An 8025-nucleotide genomic window follows, 5' to 3' on the forward strand; every position below is an offset into this window, starting at 1 on the left:
AATTCGAGTGGAAATTGGTGAAAAAATGAGGCGAAAATGTGAATCAGACCTTACAATTCCAGAAAAGAGAATTCCAAAGGTCGAAAAGTTTAAATCTCTCTTAAATGCCTCCTTAATTAACCGTTAAGCACTTTATCACTTGATTAACCGCCCATTATCCACTCCACTTCCTATTAATTATCCCAATTACAGTTATTTAATTAATGACTGTTTAAAACTTAAATCTTTTGATTTTATTAAATCATTTACTTCCCTCCATTTTTATTGGATTCAAACCCGACCCGTCATCCTTCCAAAGTGAGTCTGGGGGGCAAGTTGTTTGGGTCCAATTGATCTAATTGGGCATAGTCATTAAATGATCCAATATTCCAAGGTTAAGGCCCAAGCCTCCAATCAAGCCAAGTCAGCCATGAGTCATTTGGTCCAAATTGCTATGGTCAGCCCATGATTATTTGGGGCCCAATTGCTCTCCTCTCTTTACATGCAAAGGTATAAAATCCTTCAATTAATTCATTTATGATATACACAAAAGCCTCAAGCATTAAATCTCTTGCATAGCTTCCTCTCTAAAAACGCTGTTTGATTTCGGCATCGGAGGGGTCTTCCTCGGATCCTCCCCCGGGGCCAGTTTACGTGTGTTTGCTGTGCATGAAACCTTTGGCCCAGCATCCTTTGGACCGGACAAGTCTTTATCCACTTCATTGGACCTTTGGCAAGGTCCTATTGTTTTCATCCGAAACAACAAGTATCAGTTATTAAAGATATTTTTAATAAACTACTTTCAAAAACTTTTTATGAGCCTCACATTTTGCATCTAGTTTTCGTGTATACATATACATCTATGAAAGTTATGGAGTACATGTCAATTGTCAATAACATCAATTTAATTGTTTTTGGACTTACCAATAAAGTGTTATCTCACTCGGTAAGATTCAAACCCTAAACCAAATTATTGAGGTAAGAACCTTACCAAGTTACTCGGGTAGTGATTCTCTTACCCTCTCCTCTATTCCTACAGTACTAAGGCCCTATTCTCTTCAACTGATTTTTGCTGAACTGAACTTATATTTACTGAACTGAACTTAATTTTGCTGAACTGAACTTAATTTTACTAAATTGAACTTAGGCCTTATTCTCTTCAACTGATTTTTGCTGAACTGAACTTATTTTTACTGAACTGAACTTATTTTTGCTGAACTGAACTTAATTTTACTGAACTAAACTTATTTTTGCTGAGTTGAACTTATTTTTACTGATTCCCTATTATATTTCTTCTTTACAGTTACTGAATTTTACTGAACTGAACTGAATTTTGCTGAACTGAACTTATTTTTGCTGAACTGAACTTATTTTTACTGAACTGAACTTATTTCTACTGAAAAATTATTTTTTTAAGTTGAAGAGAACAAGGCATTATTTTTGCTGAACTGAACTTATTTTTACTGATTCCCTATTATATTTCTTCTTTAGAGTTACTGAATTTTACTGAACTGAACTTATTTTTGCTGAACTGAACTTATTTTTACTGAATATTACTCCCTCCATCCCAGAATAGTTTGGACGTTTGGTTAGACACAGAGTTTAATGGAACCCTGGTTAGAATAATTTTTTAATATATAAAAGATTCTTTTATGTATTTTAATATTGTTAAAATAGTAACGGTGGGGCCTTTTGGTAAGTAGTGTAGAGTGAGAGTTATTTTTTTTAATAATTTATCAAAAGTAGGTTGGACAATGGAAGTACTGAAATATAATTTTATGCATGTGGTCCCCTGTCATTTTTAGAAACGTGTCAAGTATTTTGGGACGGACGAAAATGGAATACGTGTCAAGTATTTTGGGATGGAGGGAGTATTTTTTTAAGTTGAAGAGAACAGGGCCTAAGTGTCTAGCTCAAAAATAAAAATAAAAATAAAATAAACCGTTTTTGTACTTAAAAAAAGATTCACATATTAGATATGATCATACGAATGCCCTCAAGTGGTAAGATATGTTCACACCATCACCTTACAATTATGGTCTGCAAAGTGCTAACTACAAAATACTTTTTTTTTTTTTTTTTTTGAAAGAGCAAACTACTGAATACTTGAGTGCTTTCTCTTAATAATGCTCAAAACAATTGCAATTCCATAAATGCCGTTACTCTTTTGCAAATTCCAAAATTGTCCACGTCAGCGGTTTAAATGAGTGAAATTTTGAAAAATTCTCATTGGTAGCCTCGTACTTTTGCACTTTCTCATTGGTAGCCTTCGCTTTTAAAAATTCCCTCTGGTAGCCTCATACTTTTAAACTTTTCACTTCCATAACCTTATAATTCCGTTAATTTTAACGAAATTTTCAATTTTAAATTAATTAATTATTTTTATTAAAAAAAATTGAAATAAAATAACTATTAACCACCCCCTAACATAGTCACCACCACCTGTCCACCTTCCCTCCCTTACCCTCCAGCCCAACCACCACCAGGTTCGTCGCCCCTCCCCCACCCACCAACAGGTTCGCCGCCCTCCCCACACCCCTGCCGCACTTCCCTGTACTCCTTAATCCACCTGAAAACCCGCAAAACCACCCTCCCCGACCCTTTAATGCTAGCAGCCAGCCCTTACCTCCACTGTTGGCAGCCCAACCACCCGCACCAAAAGGTGTGCCTCCTCTCGACGCCCCTTTCCCCCACCCCTGCCTCCTCTTCTCATCACACTAAACCACCCAAAAACCACCTCGAAACCCTAATCGAAAAACCCCACCACCACCTTCGAAACACCAAGCAACCTCTTCCATCACCCTCGAAACCGTCAATCGAGGGTGGGGGAAAGGATGGCTCAGTGTTTCGAAGGTGGTGGTGGGGTTCTTCGAGTAGGGGTTAGGGTTTTAGGGTGGTTTTGGGGGGTTTTTGGGTGGTTTAGTGTGTTGAGAAGAGGCGGCAAGGTGGGGGAAGGGGGCGTCGAGAGGAGGCGCACCTTTTGGTGCGGGTGGCTGGGCTGCCGGTAGTGGAGGGGAGGGTGGCTAAGCTGCCGGCAGTAGAGGGGAGGGTGGCTGTGGTGGTTTTGGATTTTTTTTTTTTGCTTTTTCTTTTTTAAAGGAAAATTAACAAAAGTAATGTAAAATTATGCAGTTACTTTTGTGTGTGGCTGGCCACATGGTGTGGAAGGTGTTACTTTTTAAAGGTTACTTTTTCGGGGTTACTTTTCAAGGGTCAGGGGTTACTTTTTGAGGTTACTTGGTCAGAGGTTACTTTTCGAGGCTACTTAATCAGGGGTTATTTTTCGGGTGTTACTTTTTGTGGCTACTTGGTCAGGGGTTACTTTTCGGGAATTACTTTTTGAGGCTATTTGGTCAGAGGTTACTTTTTGGGAATTACTTTTTGAGGCTACTTGGTCAGGGGTTACTTTTCATGGGTCAGGGGGTTACTTTTGAGGTTACTTGGTCAAGAGTTACTTTTCGGGAGTTACTTTTTGAGGCTACTTGGTCAGGGGTTACTTTTCGGGAGTTACTTTTTGAGGCTACTTGGTCAGGGGTTACTTTTCGGGAGTTACTTTTCGAGGCTATTTGGCAGGGGTTAATTTTCGGGAGTTACTTGGTCAGAGGTTACTTTTCGCCGTTTTCTGGGGTTACTTTTCGGCTTATATTGTGGCTGGCCACACCGGTGTTTTATCTATTAAATAACTGATTAACCTTAATTAGGTGTTTTTTATTATTAAAAAACTAACTTAAGTTTTAACATTAATTTAACGGTTCTAACTAAATAAGGTTATGGAGATAATTTTTGTAAGAGTACGAGGCTACCAAATGGAATTTTAAAAAACGAAGGCTACCATTGAGAAAGTGCAAAAGTAAGAGGCTACCAATGAGAATTTCCCTATAATTTTTATCTGGTTTTTTAACAAACCTGCCACTTCTAGTAGCGGGGTAGGTTGGAAACCCGCTGAAGTAGCGTTTCCATCTAATAATAATTATTAAAATAAAAAAAATAAAAAAATAATAAATAAAAAAAAAAACATGTTCATCCTTCACCTTCTCTCACTACCGTTCAAACCAAAGCTCCCTATGTTTCCAAAAAAAAAAAAAAGCTCCCTATACTCCATTGTAATCCTTGCTTAAACTTCAGATTTCAGCCAATAAACTTCTTTCATCCATTCAACCAATTTATTATGAAATGCTTATCATCTTTAAAGCATACAAGTTAGTGGGTTTTTGATTTAATTCGGGTATATACAAGTAAGTTTGTGGGTTTTTGATTTAATTCGGGTTTTGGGAATTTGATTTTTTTGATAGAATTTCAATAAGTATCATATGAGAGTATCTTGCAATTCTCTTTTTCAAGCCTATTTTAATATATCACTACTATGGATTTCATCGCCATCACCACCATTCACCATTGTGCCGCCGTCGCCACACCACCGTGATGTCTTCATCACCAATCGTTGCCTCTTCTTTAGTTTCGTTTTACTGTACTTGTAGTTATTTTACTTGTAATTTGGAGTATTAGCTTCATTTAACTATGGTCTTTTCAATTTGCCCCTTGAATACAGCAGATTGATCACTGTAAATCTAAATCATCATTTTTTTTTTTTAATTTTTTAAAATGTAATACTACCTCTGGTTAATAATATTTGTAACGATTTGACATAAAGTGAGAGAGAGATGTCTAATCGTTGCAAATAATATTAACCGGAGGTAGTAATACAAAACAAGGTAGCGGGTATCCTCAATTGGAAAACGCTACCAGAGTTAGCGATTTGTGATAAACCGGAGGAAAAAAAAAACGGTTTTAGTGATTAGGTGATGACATGGACATCATATTGGGAATTTCTACTACCTAAAAGAGTTGATGTATAAGTATATGAAATTGCAATTTTTAGGAGCATTATCGAGGGAAAGCATTCAAAATACTTAGGTGTGATTAAAAAAAATAATAATAATATTTCTGCAAAAGAATTTCGGATCGAAGTTGAAGGGGAGCCTGCTCGTCCGATCAAATCGAGTCCTGCAAAACAACGAAAGTCAACTGCCTCGTGGGGTGTTCCCGAGAAAGCCCCTCCGACGGTTAAGTAAGTAAAACTGTGTTTAGAGAGAGAATTTGTAGAGAGAGAGTGTGTGGAGAAAGAATTAATTACCTCGCTAATGCTAATCTGTGAAGATTAGCATTTATAGGAGAGGGTTAACTAACTTGATTAGGGTTAGGATTAGGATTAGGGTTTCTGGCCGTTTTGGGCTGTGTTAGGCCCTGTTAGGCTATATTAGGGTTTCTCGGGATGCATGCTGTGCATGATGATTGAATTTTCCTTTTTAGGGTTTAATTAAGGGCATTTTGGTAATTTATGTATTTAATGAACGTGGGCCTACGGGGGTCCAAACATTAGCCCCACGACAAAGTCGTAAAGCGCACTATGCGGTTTGGGAGTTTGTCGGAAAAATATTGATCGAATGAAATCAATCGACCCGACATATTTTTTTTTGGTCGAGCTCCTAGTTGGGCGTTGATACTGCCTGGCAGGCAGCCTGCGAATGCTGGGCACTGATGCTGCCTGGCACGCAGTTAGCTGCTGTAGGGCGCTGATGCTGCCTGGCACGCAGCTAGCTGCTGTTGGGCGTTGATGCTGCCTGGCAAGCTAGCTGCTGCTGCTGGGCGTTGATGATGCTTCCTGGCACGCAGCCTGCTGGTGCTGGGCGCTGATGCAGCCTGGCATGCAGCTAGCTACTGCTGGGCGTTGCTGCCTGGCAGGCTTGCTAGGCGCTGATGCCTTGCGATGCTGCTGGGCACCAGCATGCACCAGCAGCTGGGCGCTGATGCCTAGCATGCTTGTTGGGCGCTGATGCCTAGCATGCTTGCTGGGCACCAGCTCGCAGCAGCACGGTGGGCAATTTTGACTTAGGCCACCCATGGTGGGCGATAATCTTCTTGTGCATTGTAACCTTTTATCTTTATGGGCGATGATTCAACCCTCGGCCAATGGCTTCGGACTTTTTGATCACGTTTGCACGTCTTTCCAACTTATAAAAGAGGTCGTTTTGGCGCTCGGGGTGTCATGTGGGTGATGGAGTGTCTTGGGAACCATATATTATTTTTAAGCACATCTCGTCACCCACGGGGAGCAATGTTGTCCGTTACTTAGTAAATTTTGACGAATACTTCGGGAGGCCATAACTTGGTCTCCGGGTGTCCGAATCGAGCAAATTTTTTTTCAACTTGTGTATTTTTTCGAGATCTACGTGGTGTCGAAGATCCAAAGGAGCTTCGGACAACCAAAATCGCGAAAAAAGGCCTCTAGCATGGTGAAAATGTCATTTTTCTGATTACGATCTCATTTTAGGCCTACTTTGGAACGGTACGGGCTTGGACCACCCCATAATGAGCCCCTTGGATGGGCGATGATATAGTTGATGCTTTCTAAGAGCCGTTTGGGTGGGCGATGATATAATTGATGCTTTCTAAGAGCCCCTTGGGTGGGCGATGATATAATTGATGCTTTCTAAGAGCCCCTTGGGTTGGCGATGATAAGCATACATACTCTTCTGCATGAGTAACAAGTGTCTGTGACAACCTTCCCTTGCATGAGTAACAAGTGTCTGTGACACCCTTCCTTTGCATGAGTAACAAGTGTCTGTGACACCCTTCCTTCGCATGAGTAACAAGTGTCCTTTGGCTCATTTTTCGAAGCAAATTTTTCTCTTTATATATCCACATAAACACATATTTCTCATTCACAATTTCATTCTCAAAAGATTTCTAGTGAGAGAAAGCAGCGATAAAATTTAGTGAGAGAAAGTGTTTGCAACACTATTTGGCGGAAGAAAGCTTGTGCGCTCTTGTTCGGAGGTAGTCGAGGCGGTGATCGTGGTTTAGCATCAGCCAGAGCTTCATTTAGTTGTAAGACACTACACTTTAAGGTACACCTTTGTTCTTTTATGCTTTCTTTCTTTAATGGCCTCATCGTCAAGTTCTTCTAGCATTAGACAACCATGGTGGGTTGAACAAGGTGAACCCGCCGTGGAAGTAGCACAAGATTGTTCTGCTACCTCCGGTATCCCTTATGCCGATGTGTTGCCGGATTTCCCTGGCGGATCTCCGTACTCATCCTATGAGGAGGACTATGGTCCGGGTGAGGTGACTGTGGCCTTCTCGGAGGAAGATGGTTTATTTAATAGGCACCTTGTGAATGGTGTAGTTATAGTGATGGAGGATGCTGAAGGCCAGGACAATGAAGAACACAATTACTAGGGCAACGCGCAGCCACTTGGGGGAGGCCTGCAAGTTTATGGGTTGAGGGCGGTGTTTCAAGAAAGAATCCGCCTAGGCCAAATCTCACGGTCCATGATTGAGCAGTATGGTGTAACCGGCCAATACGTGGGGTATGCTCCTGAAGATGGAGACACTCCCACGACTCCACCTCCAGGGTGTACCGCTGTATATTGGGGTTTACTGAAGCAGGGGATGCGCTTTCCCCTTCACCCTTTTGTCAGGACTTTGTTGCGGGAGTACAACTTAGCCATTTGCAATTTGAAGCCTAACTGTAGGGCACACTCCAACTTTAAGGCTTTGGAGAAACTTGTTCAAATTGATACCCTCTAAGGATTCAAATTTTGGTCATGGCTGGTGGGCCTTTCACATCCGCAATGGCTACAAAGTGGTGCGTGACCAACAATACAACGTCAAAAACTGGCGTGACCAGTTTATGTTTGTTTACTGTCGTACTTGGGACATCCCATTGACCCCGAATTTGGGGGGACCCAATTTGAGTTTAAATTTCGACGTTCCACCCATGAACAGGAGAAAGCTGTAGTTGCCCTTTTGTTAGAAACTAAGGGTCTCATGGTCAATGGCGACACTGTTCAATTACCCATGAATTGGATACCCAACCGAGCCTTTCTAGAGGATGAAAAGAAGCTTTGTACCATTGGCCTTGGCTTTCGCTCAGAGGGTATGCTAGAAGGGGGGGTCTTCCACACGCATTATGATTATAGGTATCTTTGTGTTGTTGTTCTAACTTATTCCTAACTCTGTGCAGGATTCATGGATTCTGAAGCA

The sequence above is a fragment of the Chenopodium quinoa genome, unplaced genomic scaffold (genome assembly GCF_001683475.1).
Source record: "Chenopodium quinoa cultivar QQ74 unplaced genomic scaffold, ASM168347v1, whole genome shotgun sequence".
In the NCBI taxonomy this organism is placed as follows: domain Eukaryota; kingdom Viridiplantae; phylum Streptophyta; class Magnoliopsida; order Caryophyllales; family Amaranthaceae; genus Chenopodium; species Chenopodium quinoa.